Here is a 20,796-nt window from a genome sequence, read left to right as displayed (position 1 = left end):
AGGCTCTAAATTTTAGTTTCCTCATTAATGATGCCAAGATGAAGGTTTGGCTAGCCTCCTAATGATTTAGTTTAACTTCCCTTGAATAATTCTGTTGGATGTAAATGAGTTAAAAAAAACAATTTACTACATAGAGCCTAGTTCCGCATTGGATCTGTCGATATCGTACTCGGTAGCGCTCTGCTGGACCCGCGTTCGATTCTCCGGCCGGCCAATGAAGAATTAGAGGAATTTATTTCTGGTGATAGAAATTCATTTCTCGCTATAATGTGGTTCGGATTCCACAATAAGCTGTAGGTCCCGTTGCTAGGTAACCAATTGGTTCTTAGCCACGTAAAATAAGTCTAAACTCTAATCCTTCGGGCCAGTCCTCTCTAGGAGAGCTGTTAATCAGCTCAGTGGTCTGGTTAAACTAAAGTATACTTAACTTATAAACCAACAGGACACAGACCGCATTGCTGGAAAGCCTCCTCCAAAAACCTTGAACTTAATAAATACGACGGTAAGAGCTAAGAAACAAATTTTCATATAGGCCTAATAGACTCTACAGTATTACGTGTCCTTCACGTAGAAATGAGGCATTTTCTTCATCAGAATACCATTTGCTTTCTTTTGCAAAACTTTTCATTACTTTTTTTTATTGTTTCCTTGATTAAAGATAGCTGGCTAACTGATGTCAGTACCATTATATAAATATTTCGATTAGATTTTGCGATCGCGTGAAGCACTAAAAGAAGCCGGTGATAAAACTAATATTGACTGTTACCTGAGGAGAGATGGCAATCATTGCTGCCATTGATAATACTGGATAGAAAAGGAATATTTCGGGTACCTGGGTGCTATCGTATCTTGAGCAGTTAATTAAATGTCGTCCGTAATCTTATCGACCATAGTAACAATCAACATGCTTCAAAATATGAGGTAATCGATATCTCACAGGATACGGTTTTATCATCTAATTAAACCTTATTTCCCCAAATTTATTGTAGTCTCTCTCTCTCTCTCTCTCTCTCTCTCTCTCTCTCTCTCTCTCTCTCTCTCTCCCTCCACATGAATACAGATTGGGTATTTGCTTACTTGATAGTATAGTAATTAGATCGACTAAGATATCAAATAAACAAACCCTGCCAGTGTGATTTTGCTTGTTTGTAAGCTGACTAAATTAAAAGGATTGAAAGATTAAAATACTTTAAACTGATGGAACACCAATCTGATCAACGGTGAAAATAGGATACTCTTGGCTGAAGTCTGTGGGTAACCTTTTCAATTTATATACCATTAGGGGACCAGGACTGTCAAAAGTGACGATAAGAAAGGTTAGAGGTGTCAAGTCTCAGCTTAGGGCGATATACATGGACCTTGGTCCCGACCCTAGGGACGTTGCTTACCATTCCTGAGTTGGAATCGAGGTACCTTCATTCTGCGCATCCGTGTAAAAGGACAGTGGTGAGAGGGACATGGGCTGGACGACGACAAGTTTAAACGTGGAGTTGTACACCCCTAAATTATAGTTGTTACCCAAAGAATAACACGGTTATTCACTGCGTTTTATGATAAAAAGATTTTACGTTGCTCGTTTTCTGATTCTGAGAACCCTTAACATCGTTTGGGCTTAATATCCTTCCTCTCCCTCTTTCGTGTTCTCTTTGGACTTGGGCTAGATAAGCGTATTCTGTTGTCCTTTTCATCAGCCTCTGTAGGAAAAAAAAAGTGCTTAGTAAACAAAATTGGCTTGTTAATTATCAAATTGCGAGTCTGCCCGTGAGGAAAATATTTTGTGTCCGTACAAATCTAATGCCGAGGTTTTAGAAAGAGAGAAAAAGCCATTAAAAGCGTACACTGTCACTTGAACCCAGGTTTTAGCTTGCGAGAGGGGACCTTGCAATTTGGTCTCGAGTCATGTAAAAATAGGAGGTTGAGTAATTAATTCCTTCATTAAGATAAATGAAGGTTAGTCGTGTTATTGCTGAATTACTTCGTCAGGAAGGACATCAAAAGAAATGACTCCATTATATTTCAAAGGAAAAGCTTCTTACTAGACAAGTTTCAATAGCAACCCCCCTTAAAAAAACCGACGTTTTAGAAACAGCTTTGGCCAGGTGTACGGCATATTTCATAACTGCAAGGCACGTCAGGACGAATGTTTAAACTTTCATGGATTACGAGGCTTCGGGTGGAGTACTGTACTAAAAAGAGAGACCTGAAAATTTTGCACAACATTGATAGGTTTGCCGCAGTCGCATTTTCATAAGCGTAACCTAAAGATAGAATGAAGGCAAATGAAATTCAGCTTCAGAAGTAAAATTGAAATGATAAGGATAGAATCTAAGGGTAGAATCCGTAGCTAGTGAGGAAAAAGAAGAGAAAATTTCCCCAAAGACGTCATGAAGAAGAAGTTTGGAAAAAATCTTCCAGTGAATCACTGTAAGAAATTGACAAATGAACGGATGTAATACCGTTCACTACGGAAACAGTTTTACAGTTCTTGACCCATTACCTGGTAAACTGATATGCGCTCACAGGCGCAAGCACGAAGATGAAAAGTGCCTTTTTCTTGCAAATATATGTAGTAGTATGAAGATACCACCTTTTTCTCTACACTAGCCAGTTAAGAAATTGTGAATTTGTATCGGCGACCAAGCAATGTTGTGAAGGTTTCTGGCATACCTGTGTGGCAACTTTGTCTCCGGAAAACAAATTTACCCTTTCCTACAACACCTTAATTCTTTGTAACGATGCTTTCCTATTTTCTTAGTCATTCGTAGGAGACACGAAAGAATTTAAATGCAGAGAACGGTGCACTCGCGAGGATAAGTAGAGTGACTCACCATTGTTATGCTGCTGTCATAATCGAGATAATTATGATTTATTCATCAATATGCCGTACACATCTTGAGATTATGACAAATCTTTTTGAATATGAAATTCCGGTACTAGTTATAAAGTTATTCTTGAAATTACTAGCATATGATTGACTATGCACTCAGAACAAAATGCCTATTAGAAATATTGTTGATTTCTACTGTTTTGGAAGATGACTTATGGAGGCATCTTTTATTTTAGGAGGGGTTGGCAACTGCCCCCGCCTCAACTTGCCCCTCACTCCTCTAAGCTCCAAGAAGTAACAGCAGCTGGTTTTCCATTATTCCTACCGAAATTCAAATGTGTTATCGCATTAAGTTATATATATCTATTTTCTGTACCTCAAAAGCGCATAAAATAGCTCAAAATCAAAAAAACCCCAGCTGATTTGGCGAGAGAAGCGAGCCAAACCGTCTTTGCCCCCCCCCAAACAAAAATTTTAAATGACGCCCCAGCAGTACATGGTTGAGAGTAAAGCCAAATAAGATAGACTTAGCCTTACTAATTCTCCTTTTTAATAAAATCAATACAACTTTCGTCATCAAAATCTCCTTGAACTTCAACTTCCATGACATTCATTAACAAGATGTGCCATCGCTTTAGAAGACTTTTCCTGTTTTTTTTTTCTGTCATCGAACGTCTCCTGGACCTTCCTCAAAATTTCCCATTGCAGCCATTACGAACAAAACCGTTCTTTCATAGAGTCATGAGAAAATTTGTACCTTGTTTGAAAAAGTTTGCATTGCGGAAATTTTTGGATGTTCTATGTGCGTTTTACCTCAAATATTTTCAAAATCATTTTGGAATTTTATGTCTTTGCCCTTTGATATGCATATATTAACAGGGGATTTGGCAAGGGTTTGTTATTATTCTCATTAACCTGTTTTCCTCGCTATTAGGCTGCTCAGTTCTTGACTCCCGTAGGGGGTTAGTGCCGTCAGTGCACCTCACGTGGTGCACTGTAGGCATTACTTAAGGGTCTTTGCAGCGTCCCTTCGGGCCCTAGCTGCAATCTTTTTCATTCCTTTTACTGTACCTCCGTTCATTTTCTCTTTCTTGTTTCTGACTTTTCACCGTCTCTAACAACGTTCACAGTGCAGCTGCGAGGTTTTCCTCCTTTTAAAACTTTTGTCGATTTCCCTTTCAGTGCTGAATGACCTCATAGGTCCCAGCTTGGCCTTAAGCCAAAATTCTATATTCTATTCAATTCTATTCAGTTCTTGACTTACTGTTCTTACCTCCAGGTGTTCATTTTGGCCAGTTGGCAATATTGTTCTGTTTCCTGTACCACCTTTTCTCTGGCTTTTTCGGCTTTTCATCAGTAACAATACGCAAGCCACCTCTTGTGTGACCATACAGTTTTTATTCGTTAAATGTCCATAGTTCTTTTATATGGTGCTGTTGTCTATATCAGATGGTCTTACTGCATTACTGACCAATGACATTTGGTGAGTTCATCGTGGACACCGGAATTTAATGAATAATTTATTCGTATTATTTTTAATTTCATGGGATCATGTTAATCATGTTTCCTACTGATATAAAAAGTTATACATCGGGCAAATGATCTATATTTTGTTTTTTATTTTGAAGTTCTATATTCAGCTTTGTGAGATGGTCCTCCTTATTTAGGCTCTCTCTCTCTCTCTCTCTCTCTCTCTCTCTCTCTCTCTCTCTCTCTCTCTCTCTCTCTCTCTGTGATATGTTTCTTATTGTTCAATTACAAGTACTTCAAGTTCTTGCTCAATGTAAATAGCATCAATCCCATCAAAATCGGGAAAGCGATGATTTAACACCCTTTATATTGCAATTGCTGTGATATTAACACACCCACTAAAACGCACACACATGTATGTGTGTGTTTGTGTTTGTGTGTTTAACTGTTACTAAACCCTATAATAATGATTCAGTGTTGTGAAGCGTCAAGGCAGAACTGGGAAATCTTGATGTGTTGCTCAATGCCGCCAACTCTTCATGTGACCTTTGTGGTATTTCCCGAATTTCTCGTTTACGACGCACGGGCAAAGAATCTGGGATCGGGGATTCCGGAAGGTCTATGGAAGGTGATGGGGGTGGAGAATGAGTTCATTTTCTTTACAGAATTTGTTTGCACTGGAGTGTTCATGCACTCGGACGCACACGAAAGCGGAAGATAGAAATACATAGTTTGATTGTTTACATTGTTCAAATACAGTCGTAGAAGTGGTTTTGATAGGAGGGGAATTTCCGTGCCATTGTGATGCAAATTCAGCAAACTACTGTAGAATTTATTACTCAAAGCGGTCCCATCGCCGTTGGTGGCGATGACCATCGTCCACGTGACACCATCTTACCAAATCAAGCCTTTGTCCTTTCAAAGATCAGTTCCTGGATTGCCACATTCTTCCAATGCACTGGCATAGCCGTCGCCACAACATTCCAGGCAGCTTGGACAATAAACCTCGTTTTATGGCTAATTTCTGGAAATCTCTCTTTCTCTCAAGTCCAAGTCTTTGAGAAGATCATCTATTTATATCATATATATAATATATATATATATACATATATATATATATATATATATATAATATATTTATATATATATGTATATATATATATATATATATATATATATATATATATATATATATATATATATATATATATATATAATATATATATATATATATATATATATATATATATATATATATATATATATATATATATATATATATATATATATATATACTAGCAGTTATGGCTTGGACCATCTTGTTTGTCAATTTTTCAATTTTTCATAAGTTGTACTTTGAACAGATCTTTGGCAATCATCACAGCTGATCCCTGATCCCATTTTCCTGCCAAGAACAACCAGACTCGTTTAACAGCAGCACCAATATACAGTAAATGTGCCTCGCTGTCGAACTTCTCAGTTCCAGAGGTCCTTCATTCCCCACACAGACTGTGAAACAGTCTCCCTGAGGATGAAGTCCAACTGGAACTACAGAAGTTCAAGCCAAGGTGCAATGCATTACTACCCTAATATAATTCTTGTATTTTAATTATTTACTTGCATTTTTATTTATTTATGTATTTATTGATTTGTTAATTTATCTGTTTTTCTTATAACTGATCTCCTCTCTCTGTATCTCCCATTACCTTCTGTTACTTATTTCGAATGAACACCATATTCTTTGGAAGCTTGAATTTTTAAGTCAATGGCCCCAGTGGGCTAGTTCCATATGAATAGGGCTCATCTTCTGAATAATAATAATAATAATAATAATAATAGCTTGATACTAATGAAGTTATGTTCCTTCCAGTAATTATTTGCACTTGCTTTTGGAATGGCATCTTAGTGCGTGAAAGCAGTGAAACTGACCGATCTTCTAGTGAGTTTTCTATACTGCTCCACCACAGACATGACCACCTCAATCCGGGAATAATATTACTGTCAGTCAAACTCTGATCCATTACAAGACATGTATTCGGTAACAGAGATGTCCTCCTTGACATAAAGTCTTGAAACCCGAAGTCAAATTGCTTCATTGGAATGTAAGATGTGCATATTGAAAATTATTGCTTTGCAAAGGCTTATTTAATTTCTTGGCAGGAAAGTCATTTGCAAAGCAATACGTCGTCTCTTTGTTACAGATTACCCTCTCAGTTCTCTTATTGCATCTTCGTTCTCATGATCTAAAAAAATGTTCCAGCCTTGTTCACTTTCACATTCATCAAGCTGTCTGCCATTCTGAAACAGTTTAGCCAACTTAGGACTCATTAAAACCATTTCCGTCCTTATTTGACTCAGGATTTATTTAAACCATTTTCTCCCTTACTGTATCGAGGAGGATTCGAAGGATGCAGTGCTCTCATAAAATAGGATGTTGTTTCCATCCAAAATCTTCAATCTGGTTTTGAGGGAAAACACTTATGGTCAGCGCGTACAGCTGCAAATATTACGGGTACGACAGAAAGAACGGTAATTAAAAATGTATGGCTACAACAGTATAGATAGCCACTACTCATTATGCCTTGCTTCAATGGGAACAAAATGAAAAGAGTACCAGAAAGTAGACAGGGAATCGTTTGAGAACAAGGTAATTGTTGTTGTTGCATCAGATCTTACCGCAGGTATCTCGTCCCAACACCTGCCCAGTCAATCAAAACTCAAGGCGTTGGTACGGCGTTCAGTGAAGCTGAAAGGCTGTGCTATCTCGGGCGTGTTATCTGGTTTGTAGGCATTACTTCCGCAATCTTTGTATGATAAAGTAGGTATTTTTACTATGGAGTCACCTTTGTAGGCATTCATACGGCTCAGCCGAAGGATTGGTCTTAACAAGAAGGTGAAAATTAGAGGAGGGTAATGTTATTTTAGCTAAACGGAAGAAGATAGTAGGAACTGATTGATTGAAAGTAAATAAAAAAAACTTGCAGTAGTGGCCAAACACTTACTCCGTCTCAAGTTTGTCGAGGCAGATATGATGTAATATTAGAGGCTACGAGGCGTATAACAGAGTGACACCCCTTCTTACCGTTTATGTAAGTGACCAGTTCACGTGCAAAGTTCGTGCTTTTTGCCTTATTTGCAGATACCTTGTTGGGTAATGATGAAATTCCATTCCGATAGTTCTCTTTGAATTCTAGCTTTGCTGTTAGAAGTGAATTTGAGCCAATAAAAATCTGGAAACCTTCATTGCATCCAATAAATTTCGTGAGTTGTAGTGATTAGTTGGTGTCCGATGCGTGGTTACACCGGAAGCTCGTTTTATCAACCCTTTGCATCGCGAAAATTCATGGCGTGCGACACGAACCCTGAATGAAGCCGAAAGTTTGGTCTGTGCTTCTGTAAGGTTACTGCCAATAAGGACGTGCGTCTGGAGAGGAGTTTTTGGTGGTAATATCGAAATGGCAACCACGTCGAGTTCAACCTTGAGGAGGACGCATTAAGAAATGTTTGTTGGCAGTCATTTCTTTGTCACAGCTGCGTGAAGCAGTCACCAATGCTAATATCCTAACTGCTAACTAAATCTCTCTCTCTCTCTCTCTCTCTCTCTCTCTCTCTCTCTCTCTCTCTCTCTCTCTCTCAAAAAATTTGTTTGCTTTAATTATTGATAGTGGGTTTAAATTGAAGGAAAAATCACTTCCCTTCAGTTCTGTTGTAGAGAATTTAATACCTTTCAGTAACGATGAATTGAAGGTTCATAAGTGATGTGTAAGAGTTGGGGTAGGCATAATACGACTGATCTTCCAGCCACAACTTTTCCATTCATTTTTCTTTATCTAATTATATTTTTAGTAACGTCATTTGAATTTTTTTTCTGCTAATTAAATTCTTTCTTCCATAATTTGACGCAATTGATGTTATTATTATTACTCTCCTAATTGTTTTATAGGGAACGTTCCCATGAGTTTTCTTCTCTAATTATATTTTTTAGTGGTGCTGAAACACTGCCAAACCAAAATTAATGTTACAGATAATCTTTCTGGGAGAAGAGCTCAGTTTATTCTTAAGCTACAAACACCCAAACCCAAATTAGGTACAGATACTTCACGAACATTTTCATTCTGATTCAGACCCAGTAATTTCTTACTATAATCTCTACTCTCTCTCTCTCTCTCTCTCTCTCTCTCTCTCTCTCTCTAGATCTCTTCATTAAAGTGTTAGCTATGACAGACACTTCTTTGAATAGATAATAAAACATTAATGAAAGCAATATGACAGACACTTACACTTACACTGAAAAGACACTTACACTGAAAAGAGAAACGGGTTAATGAAATGCATAATTTGGGTGGTGAAAATAGAACACACAAACTCTTAGCCATCATGCATACTGATCTAGAAATATTGAAGTACTATTTTTAACGAGAAAAACTGTCAAAATTTATTTTCTTGGTTTAAATTCATACTGGTCCTTTAATGTGTGGCTCATGGACGCAACGTATATCACTCCTTACTTGTTGAATAATAGCATTTTAAATAAACCCTCAAAGTACGATATTGAAATTTATTTAGCTTCCGAAGTGATTATCTCGCTTCCTCTTAGGAATAGGCTACAGCTGTTGTGTTCTGGGTAGGAGGGCAGTTGGTCTCTTCACAACTAAATAAATTTCTTATTTTTGCTTTTTGGGTTTTACTTGAACTTGTATACACAGAAATGTGTATTTAGGAATAGCAATTTTGTTTGAGTGACTCTCACAGTTTTGAAAAAAGAGTGATGTGATTATTATAAAATTTCTGAAAGTAAAATGCTTCATTTGTGTGCTCAGGCTTCTTCAAGAGATCCCTCAGCGATGCTCTGAGAAAATCATTCAATGTTAAGTGGAGAAAAATACCGATAAATTTCTGCCCGTTATCGCTCCAAGATACTTGGAAAGGATTACAAAATTCGCAGCACTTCATTTTACAAGGTAAGTTGTCACTTCTACAGTCTTTTCTTCTGTTCTATTTTTGTTTTGTACATTTCATTCCTGTTGTAAAATATTTCAGAATCGTATTTTGTTTCAAGTATTTCATTTCCATTCCAAATACTCCGTTAGTTTAAGCTTCAGTGACGTGTTATTAGAAAAAAAATTCATGGCGAATATTCTAGCATTAGGTCAATCCTATTTGAGGCCCATGATCAAACAAGAAGGAGATCTGCGCTGTGTGTTTGCCAAGAACAGGAGACTTTAACCTTTCTCGGGTTTTTGGGCAACGTGAGATAACTATCGTTCAAGGTACAGCAAAAGATGATTGCTTGGCCTTCGTCCATAGTTGTTCTGAACTCTTATAAAACTCGTTTTCTGTAATTTTATACGATTATAATCTCTTATGCATGTTTGCAAGCCTGCGTAGGCGAACATTTAAGTATGTATACCTGAAAAGCCAAAATCGTGGCAAGGCAGTCATCATAGGAATAAAGATTAATATCTGTTTCTAAATCGCTGGCACCAAAATAGCTTTACGCATGAATGTAGTGGAGACAAATTGTGCCGATTATATTGGAGAGGGAAGTTTGACAAAAGTAATCCCTGAGAAGCTTCAGAGTTGCAATGGAGTGATGTTTGAAATAATGCTCCCGGCTTTCTAGCTATTCTGTTTGGCGGGAGAAGAGCACGTAGGCTACACCGAAATACCCTCCTTACCTACATTCTGGTAATTCTTCTGACGTGGAAACAATGACCAGAAAAGTTGCCTGCTGAGTAGAAGCTAGAAAGACGTTGACCCAGTAGTGGTGATGGACAGCGTAAAGTGTTGTTTCTGAAGCTTGGCCTGTCAGCATTCCCTTTCAGGAGCCTGCTAAGATAATCTTTCGTACCCGCTTGCCTCTAACTTTGTACTTCCAAACGACTTTAGGGCAAGGATTTTTTGGCGACTGATATCTGTTTTTGCTTACTTTTTGCTGCACATCTGTGAGTTCCTTTAAAATCATGTTCTCTTAATTTCCTAGAAAAGTATGAGGGATAGACTCTTTGCATACTGTATAGATCATGCAAAGATCTGAAGTAAACTGACTTAATTTATCGTTCATTCATTCATCCATTTAGGATGTAGGTAGCTACAGTGGTTTCGCAGTTTGTTTCATGATTGCTGCTTTTCAACATCTGGCTTAGCTTGTTTTTATAGTTCCCTGGAATTTAGCAGGTTAGGAATCCTCGGAATGAATAAACGAGCGTTGCTCTTGCCATTTCTGATGGTATTTAGACGTAGCCCTACTTCTTGCTGGTCGCCCTTCCTTACTCCAGTGGCTGGGGAAATGATTCTGGAGTGACCACGTAACTTTCCTGTGTCACCCTGTAATAGATATATTATCGGCACCTTCCCCTCAGAGACTTACTGACATCTATGTTGTATTACATCTATGTTGTATTTCTTTCTCTTCATGATGCTCACTGCTGAGCAGAGTTTATTTGTTGAAGTTACCTCATCCGTTGACCCACCGTCTCAAAATATACAAACTGCTACATTTTGACCTTGTAACAGAAGCACCTTGAAGTTACCGCTTTGGAGACAGTATGAGAAACAAGGAAGAATGTGGCAGTATAGAAGCTAGAACGACAGAATACCGTATCTAAAGGATATAAAACTATCAATACAGTATAACCTAAGTTTTGGAGAAATAGAATGCAGGTGTGTTGGTATCTTGCCGCAGTCTTTGTGTTGACAATAAGATCTGCGAGAGTTGTAAATCAGAAATTGAGAGGACCGAGACCTCATTTGTTGTCAAAGCCAGGCCTGCAGCTCACCCGGTGTGCATTGCATAAGGAAATCTCTTTAGAAAGGATCTGTGCTTGGTGACTCACGATATTGCAGGGACTAGAGCCAAAGAGAGAGAGAGAGAGAGAGAGAGCGCGCGCATCTTGTTTGTCATTGGATTCAGAGTCTTAGAGCTTCTGCGCACATGATTACAGTCACTTGTTTCAGAGAAAAAGATATTTTTCAAACAAATGATTCATGCTCATTTTCCATTCTCAAAGCCTAATGAAGATTTTTGTGCGTTATTATGATCCAACTTCCCATCAGAAAAAACTTTTAATGCAATGGTAGGATAAAAAGTAAGAATTCATGTAAAATTGAAACCTTAATTTTTGGGCAACAGGAACATGATCGTCTTTGAGGTTATTTTATAGACGCATATGTATCTCGGCGGTAAATCCTGAAGAAAATTACGTTTTTCTCTTTGGTTTATTGTTTTAAGTCTTAGTGTTAATTGATTTCAATTGATTTTAGCTTAAAACGTGAATACGCTCATATTTATACGTTCAAACGAAGAACGCAGGTAACGTGAGTGCAGAGAGAGAGAGAGAGAGAGAGAGAGAATTGGAGGCTCAGTATTCATCAGCGCCTTTCATTTCTCATACTAAGAGTAGTAGCTACCCCGATGGTTGTTCTAGCATAACATCAAGAGCCCGAGAGGCTGTCAACAACTTTGGTTCTTGAATTTGGTTATTAACGCCTTTGTAGATACCATCTTGTTCCACAAAGAGGAGCAAAACCATATTATTCATATTTATTCAACCTGTGGTAGTCATAATTAAGTGTCTTTGACAGTATTTCTTAATTACGCTTTCGCAAAGAATAACAGTTACTTGATCGATACTATATAGACCTTTTAATTCTCTGACTTGCAACTTGATTAGCAACAGCAAGAAAACAAAGGCTTAGATCATTGCCAAACGATCATCATCAACCTGATAGAACTTTTCTTTATTGCAGTCGTATCACCGTCAATGATGGGTACGCCAAGCCCAGATGACAGACGAAACCCGATGCCAAGTGAAATAAGTTCGTGCTAACCAATGAAACGGTTACTCGAAGTATCAAAATCTGCGTCAGATCTTTTTTCATGTATATTCCTGGTCTGCATTTGAGAGCCAACTTCATCAAAGTAGGTTCTGCGACTCACACTGACGCTTCTTCTCTTCCTGCAGTTTTGTGTTATCGTATCCAATATACCTGAGACGAAGATTTACTGCGGTAAACACATACATGTATCCGTGCAGGTAACTCGTGTATAATTCAGTGATTGAGCATCAAATTGTTATAAAGTAGACTTTCGACTTATAAATATCCTGTTTATTTTTGTCACGTTGACTGCTTGCATTCTTGTTACTTGCACTTCTTACTTGTTCTGAGTATATCCCCTCCTCCTCCTAGGGAAGGGATGTGCTTATGAAATAGACTCGCACACATTCTTAGATCTTTCACACCAGAGAATTTTTTGCAAAATGGTTGAACTTTTCTAAGACTGGCTATGAGGACAAGGAAGATAATAATTCCAGTTTGTATGATGGATATGTTACATATTATCACAGACTGAGTGATGTAGGCATATAGGCTAGTGACAATAACATTGAACTTATGTATTGGTGTGCTCCCTAACCCATTTTCGCTCAGGTTACCACACACTATATTTTTATGTCCTCTTCCATTCTACACTTAATCTGCCACTTGAGGTACTTCCAGCATGAGTTAGTTAATTAACTGCATTCTCTTAGATTTAAAATTACTATTGCTATTTTTGCCAAGACCAAAATTTTTTTATATATTTGTACTACCAACATGACGACCATTGGTCTGGCTTTTAAGGCGTCTTTTCCTGTACTGGCTATAACGCAAGAATGTTAACCATTGCAGGTCGCGTCAGATTTTATTTTTCCATTGTTTGTAATGCGTTCAGGTGTATTGAATTTGTTCTACGTAAGAAATTCTTAGAATTGTAACTGAAACTACTTGACTTAATCTTTCTTTCAATGCTTATGGACTGTCATTAGAATTCTCCACAAAACCTTGTACAGGTATAGCTTTCCTGTCATATGTTCTGAACGCTCCTAAAAACATTTTTAAATTCTTCGAACGGATTCCACTCTTGATATCACTGCCATCTAATCTATGATCTACTGGTACTTTCTCTCGTTATATACTGGAAAAATATCTGCAAAGTCATTTCACTTATAGAGATAAACAGTTGTCGTGGATCGGAGCCATTCCCATCAGATGTCAAGTGTTCGTGAGCCTCTTCAAATTCTCCCTTCGGGTCTTCCTGTTCGTTGCTTGTGGTCGTCTTCTCATCTCTCTCCAGTCTTTTGATCCCAGTCTCACTCGATCTTACAGTATGTAAATCTATCGAAGGTCTGTGTGTGAACTGTTTGCCAGACGACCACAGGTCAAACAGGAACCTTTTTCATTATTATTTTTCTGTTTAGTTTTTCTTAGTCTTTAAAATGTTTCATATTCAGTCTAAAAAATTTTTTTTTTTAACTATTTGGCTGCATCAGATCTGATGAAAATTTTCCATCAAAATTGTCATGATTTTTGCCTTCAAAGTTTTGAGAATGGTGTCTGCTTTAATTTTGTTTCCTCTGTGTACCATCACATGTTCACGTCGTATTCGTGAAGTTTGAAGCTACCTTTTAACCTCTCAGCACTCCAATTCTATCGTGTTAGGGCATCCATAAAGGCATAATAAACAATACATACATAAATAAGATAACATTGAGTAATGCTGTTAATTATTACAGTACTTCATCATTTGTTTAAACATGAAAGAAACACATTGCTACACTCATTAAAAATCTACAGGAAATCAGGGTTTAGAGGAAAGGACGTTTCCTGCTATTCTTCTTCTCACTGAGCCGTTATAAGATCCAGTGTACTAATGAGGACCGGTGGTACTTCGAGTTTCCCAGGACATCTTAAATGATGACGATGACAGCAACAAAGGACGAGGATTATAACCGGTAGGAAGTCAATGAAGTCCTTCGAGGATGTGAAAAGCAGTGTGGCAGCTGCGAAGAGGCTGCTATGATAGGTACCTTTGTCCCCACAGGTTCTCATCCTTGATTCAGTAGTTACGGGGTGAGCGTAGCCGCGGCTGTTGTTTTGTTTTCTTTTGGAATCTCTCCTTATTCGGAGACATTTTCACAGTACTTCCTACGTGTGTACCCCTTCCAGAGGGTGACCCGAGAGTGTTAACCTTGTGCTTCTCATCTAGTGTTTTATGATGTGGTTGCCAGCATTCTGCTTTTTTATTTTTTGTTTTATCTTGTCCGCGATTCATCTTAGTCCGTTAACCGACTTGTAATTCACTGCTTGGATCAACAGGGACACATTCGTTTTTCAGAAAAAGGCTCAGTGGCGTTTCCTCTTGTGGATCTAACTCTTCTTTTGCTGACGAAGGATGTTGCAACTATATATATATATATATATATATATATATATATATATATATATATATATATATATATATATATATATATATATATATATATATATATATATATATATACATATACAGTATATATATTATTTATATATATATATATATATATATATATATTATATATATAATATATATATATATATATATATATATATATATATATATATATATATGTGTGTGTGTGTGTGTGTGTGTGTGTGTCTGTGTATGATATAAGTATGTTAAAGTTCAACACACAAAAGTAATTAATCAGTAATATCGCGGGATCTTCGAAACTTCATCATTCATGACTGTGTGGGCGAGGGCAGTTGCCACTTCGGAATTTAGTAACCCTCCTTCCAGGTGCAAAAACCTTTCACTTCCAACTAGTCCAGGCTTCTCTCATAACGAGCTCATTTCCTTGTATTATCTTCCTCTAGTCTTTCAAAACTTCTGCCGTTAAATATTTGCCTATATTTTCTGTCTAACCTTGCCTCAGGTGACCGACTCAGTTTCAGTTGGGTTGAAAACTACTAATATCACCATTTGGGTAAATCCACTTTCATCTTCTTGCACGCACTGGGAACCAAGGAATTATTTCTCAACGAGTAACACGAAACACCACTTTCTTTAATTAAAGTAGATGTGAAAGTTAATAATATCCTGTCCTATTCGTACATAGCTGAGTTGGTACGTAGTACACACACACACATGTATGTATGTATATATATATATATATATATATATATATATATATATATATATATATATATATATATATATATATATACAGAATGTGTAAATAAGACTGTAAATTTTAATCATAATTATATTTCAAGTTCATTGACCATTGTAGGGAGCCCCAGTTTCATCCTTTTTGTCCTTATTGCTGAAATTTCATGAAGGAATTTGTATGCACGTATGTATATATATATATATATATATATATATATATATTATATATATATATATATATATATATATATATATATATGTGTGTGTGTGTGTGTGTGTGTGTGTGTGTGTGTGTGTATATATATAGCAATAAGGACAAAAGGATGAAACTGGGGCATATATATATATATATATATATATATATATATATATATATATATATATATATATATATATATATATATAGCCTATATATATAGATTGGTTACTGACCCTAAGGAAAAAGCTGAACTGCTTCATCAAGCTTTTGAAGCTAAGCAGTCAGCAGAGGATGTCCCTCTCCCTGGTACTTATCATCCTGAAGGTATTCTTATAAAATTTGCATTTCGCCTTAGGGGTGTTAAGAAAATTTTGGATAATCTTGATAGCTGGGGTGGAGAAGATCCTGATGGTTTCTTCCATTTGTGTGTTTAAAAGTTTCTAGTGTTGTCTTCCAAGATTAGTAGATTCTATAGATTTTTATGTCGACGCACTACCTTTGCGGATGAGCGTAAGTTTAGAATGGCATATCTGCAGACTGCAGTAACTACAGGCCAATTTCTATTCTCCTGCGCTCTCCAAAGTTGCAGAAGAACTTACTTTCAAGCCACTATATTAGTACGTGGTATTTAAAGGATTGTTTGCTGATAGTCAATGTGCATATCGGATGCAGTTAGGTACCTGCGATGGTCTTTTAGATTTAACATGAGATTTGCAAGATACCCTTGATAAGGGCTTTGAGTGCAGAGTAATTCAGATAGATTTTGATGCTGCTTTCGATTTAGTAAATCACTAGGAACTTTTTAATAAACGTCAGAATCTTGGAGTGGGTGGATACTTTTTAGGTTTACTTCAAGATTTTCTTACAGGTAGACAGCAACGAGTTCCTGTTGGTGGGATCTTTAGCGAACCAGACCTATTGTGTCTGGAGTTCCACAGGGCAGTGTTCTTGGCCCACTGTTATTTTTAGTGTATACAAGTGCCATGGTTGTTGGCCTGGAAAACAAGATCGTTCTGTATGCCGATGATGCTACACTTGTTGGTGTCGTAAAGTCTCCACTTATGAGAAATGAAGCTGCCTTCAGCTTCAATCGGGACATGGAGCGGATTGGTGATCGGTGTAGTCGGTGGGGTGTGAGGTTGAACCCCAGTCAAACGAAAATCTGTTGATTAGCAGATCTCGTACAGACTTTCCACCCCATCCTTCCCTCCAAGTCGATGGGACTCTGCTGAATGAATCTGAAGCTTTAAGTATTCTAGGTGCAACTTTTAACTCACACCTTACTTTTGAGAAACATATAATAAAGTGTCAGCAAATGCCGCTCGAAAGTTAGGTATAGCGAAAGGCCTCATATATTTATAAAAGTGATAAAATCAGTGCAATTTGTTTTAGGTCATTTGTCCTTCCTCTACTAGAATGCTGTTCTCCTTTATGGATGTCTAGCTCTTCGTTGGGTAAGTCGGTCGAGCTGTGGACTGGAACTCGCTGGGCTGGAGTTCGATTCCCCGGCCGGCTGATGAAGAGTTAGAGGAATTTATTTCTGGTGATAGAAATTCATTTCTCGCTATAATGTGGTTCGGATTCCACAATAAGCTGTAGGTCCCGTTGCTAAGTAACCAGTTGGTTCTTAGCCACGTAAAATAAGTCTAATCCTTCGGGCCAGCCCTAGGAGAGCTGTTAATCAGCTCAGTGGTCTGGTAAAACTAAGGTATACTCAACTTTATGGATGTCTGTTTCTGCCAGAGATTTATCTCTTCAAATAGAGTGGTTCGTAGTGGTAGGTTTCTGTTTCCTAATATTAATAGTTATGACTTGGACCATCAGCGGATGGTCTCTTGTTTGTCAGTTTTTCATAAGTTGTATTATAACAGAGATCAATCACATTTTTCAGTTGATCCCTGAGCCCATTTTCCTGCCAAGAGCAACCAGATATGCTGAACAGCAGCACCAATATGCAGTAAACGTGCCTGGCTATCGAACTTCTCGGTTCCAGAGGTCCTTTATTCCTCAAACCGTTGGACTCTGGAACAGCCTCCCAGATGATGTCGTGCAGTTGAAACTTCAGAAGTTCAAGGAAAATGAAATGCGTTACTACCCTAATACTATTCTTCCATGCATTTTAACACATTTTTATCCATTTATTAATTTGTTTATTAATTTATTTTTTCTTTTTAATAAGTGATATCTTTCTGTATTTCTCTTCCTCCTCTTACTTCTTAATTAATTACCATATTCTTTGGAACCTTGAATTTTAGGTCAGTGGCTCCTATGGGTAGTTCCATATGAATAGGTTCCATCCTCTGAATACTAATAATAAAAATAATTAAAATTTCAATTTCACGTAATTCGTCGCACAGGTCAGTAAAGAAACAGCATATGCAATTTTCACAGCACATAAAGATTGAAACGATCGCCCAGAGAAAGGAAAAACGAAGTTTTCTTTATTATTAAAATCAAATGAATCGTTGATGAGAAACTCTTTGTCTTGTAAATGATGTTAATACACGAAAGAGTGTTAGAAAAGATCCCTTTATTAACCTGAACAGAAAAGATCCCTTTATTAACCTGAACTGGAGAAATTGCATTTCAATATGGCAGTCATAATTGAATGAAAGAAATTAGTTGAATATGTTATCGCATGTGCGTTCATAAGTGTTTTCTTCTGACTATAGCTGGAAGGCTGGTGGGTGACCGTTCTACCGGAACCACTGAGATTAATCTCTGTAGACACGTGATTCCGTCCAGGGTGTAAGTGGGTATTGTATGCTCGCTGTTCTGTTTAGGCTTGTCTGAGCAATTTCCAGTCCCTGGGAAACGCCTAAACACAATGTTCCTCTATAGATACTTGCTTAGATAAGACAATGACATTTTCTTCGGTGTATTCAAGAAACGCTTTAGCAGTTTCATAGAGAAACCGTGTTCATGATGTCCCTACCTACCATATGATTTATATATATAATACTTAACCGAGGTATTGTATCAGCTAATGAAATGTCAAGGACGTTACGAAAATTGCAGATCCTCTTTTTGTGATCCAGTGAGAAAAATCGCCAACAAGTGTTTGATTCCATAGGAGCATATTCACAAAATATAATAATATTGTCTCTAGAAATCTCTTAGAATCAACAGTAATGTAGCTAACAAATGAAAATATATATCCAAGCCGCTAATCCAGTTGTGCATTATTTTGTTCTGAGATTAAAAGAATAATTCAAGATTATCTGTAAAGTTCCTCGGCCTCTCCTTGGGTACTCCAGTACCCGGGTTAATCCAGGAAAGCTGCTCCTAATCTGAAGACCAAAGTTAAGTATACCTTAGTTTAACCAGACCACTGAGCTGATTAACAGCTCTCCTAGGGCTGGCTCAAAGGATTAGATTTATTTTACGTGGCTAAGAACCAATTGGTTACCCTAGCAATGGGACCTACAGCTTATTGTGGAATCCGAACCACATTATAGCGATAAAAGAATTTCTGTCACCAGAAATAAATTCCTCTTATTCTTCATTGGCCGGTCGGAGATTCGAACTCGCCGCCAGCAGAGTGCTAGCTGAGAACGGAACCCACCCTCCCAAGGAGGTAGCTGAAATGTAATGGTCTTTTGTGTTTTATTTAAACTGAATCTTCTTTGTAAGCTTTTTGCTCTTATGTAGTTTGTTTTTGAATGATCTATAAAAAAAAAAAAAAAAATAGCTCTCCGATGTTTCATTGTACTCGTGGCCATCTACCCCCGGTTTTAGCTCAAATCCCATCAGCATTGCCTGGAGGGGTAAGCAAGGAGCAAGATCCCGTGCCAGCGCTCTGCTGGCTTAACCTTCTAATACTACTTTCCACAGGGTCTTAACAAACCAGCATCAGAAAAAACACACGTACGCACGTGGGGGAAGAGTGAAATATGTTAGTGAGCATAGTAGTTCTTCGTTGGGATAGTCAGTAGAGTTGTCGGCTAGCACTCGCTAGGCCCGAGTTCGAGTCTTCGGCCGGCTAATGAAGAATTAGAGATAGAAATTATTTCTGGTGATAGAAATTCATTTTTACGCTGATAAAAATTTATTTCTGTGATAGTTCGGATTCCACAAATGAAGCTGTAGGCCCCGTTGCTAGGTAACCAATTGGTTCTTAGCCACGTAAAATAAGTCTAATCCTTCGGGCCAGCCCTAGGAGAGCTGTTAATCAGCTCAGTGGTCTGTTAAAACTAAGGTATACTTAACTTAGTGAGCATAGTAGATACAGCAAGAAACATTGTTGATAAACATAAATGATATATTTTATGTAGCTTACGATGTTATGCCATCAACAATAATCAGATAAAATTTTTTGCATCATATTATTTTATATGGAATAGTATATATATATATATATATATATATATATATATATATATATATATATATATATATATATATATATAAATTTCCGACTCGCATCAGGATCGAACCCAGGTCTTTCAACTGAAAGGCAAGGATGTTGCCCACTAGGCCATACCAGTCATAACAGATGTTGGAACCTGAGTGCCACTGTACACGGAATTACCTGGGCAGACTACCTGCTTGCATACTAGTGTGTTTTCCCAACTTCCCAATTCAATAATGACCCAATTGACAGCATTTCATTCTATAATTAATCCACAATCTGAATGAATATGATACAAATAATCAATAAAGACAAGGGTGCTTCAATCACAAGTGTGGAACAGAAATAAATTTCTGAATCACATCAGAACTTCCTGTGATCCCAGATCTTCATTTGAAATAATCAACACAGTCACGTATGGAACAGAAATAAATTTCACTAGGCCATCTTTCAATTGAAAGACAAGGGTGCTTCCCACTAAAAAGTCATAAAAAGTTGGAACCTGAGTGCCACCTGCAGACATACCAAACTTAATCAATGACCCAATTGACAGCATTTCATTCTGGCAATGAATATGATACAAATGCAATTGCATACCAGCTCGGTTTCCCCAACTGACGCTAGTATGCAAGCAGTTACCCTGCTTGCCCAACTAATTAATTGTGGTCAATGGCACCCCAGGTTCCAACTTAGTTCCAACTTTTATGACTTGTATGGCCTTAGTGGGCAGCGCCATTGCCTTTTAATTGAAAGACCTGGGTTCGATCCTGATGAGTCAGAAATTTATTTCTGTTCCACACGTGATTGTGTGATTGATTATTTCTGTGTATATATATATATATATATATATATATATATATATATATATATATATGCATTCATACATATATGTGTGTGTTTGTGTGTTTGTTTGTGTGTGTGTAATTTATAATGTAAATCGTACTCGTTACTATTTACAAGTTTCAAATTTTTATCTAATG

General features: G+C 37.3%; 1 protein-coding gene across 4 annotated transcripts in view; it reads left to right on the top strand.

Moving 5' to 3' along the window:
- LOC136833759 (cyclic AMP-dependent transcription factor ATF-7-like) overlaps positions 1–20,796 on the top strand; it is a 178,838-nt gene that overhangs the window by 2,917 nt on the left and 155,125 nt on the right. For 2 of the 4 annotated variants that reach the window (XM_067095983.1, XM_067095984.1), the window contains exon 2: positions 9,118–9,258. The exons of 1 other annotated variant lie outside the window; for it this stretch is intronic. The gene's annotated coding sequence lies outside the window, so the exon portion shown is untranslated. Of the gene's footprint in view, positions 1–9,117; positions 9,259–20,796 lie in introns of those variants that run through there. One more of the 4 variants, XM_067095987.1, reaches the window with a different exon arrangement.

The sequence above is a fragment of the Macrobrachium rosenbergii genome, chromosome 52 (assembly GCF_040412425.1).
Source record: "Macrobrachium rosenbergii isolate ZJJX-2024 chromosome 52, ASM4041242v1, whole genome shotgun sequence".
Taxonomy (NCBI): domain Eukaryota; kingdom Metazoa; phylum Arthropoda; class Malacostraca; order Decapoda; family Palaemonidae; genus Macrobrachium; species Macrobrachium rosenbergii.
Note: the sequence above shows the minus strand (reverse complement) of the source record. Positions and strands in the feature narration are given on the sequence as shown.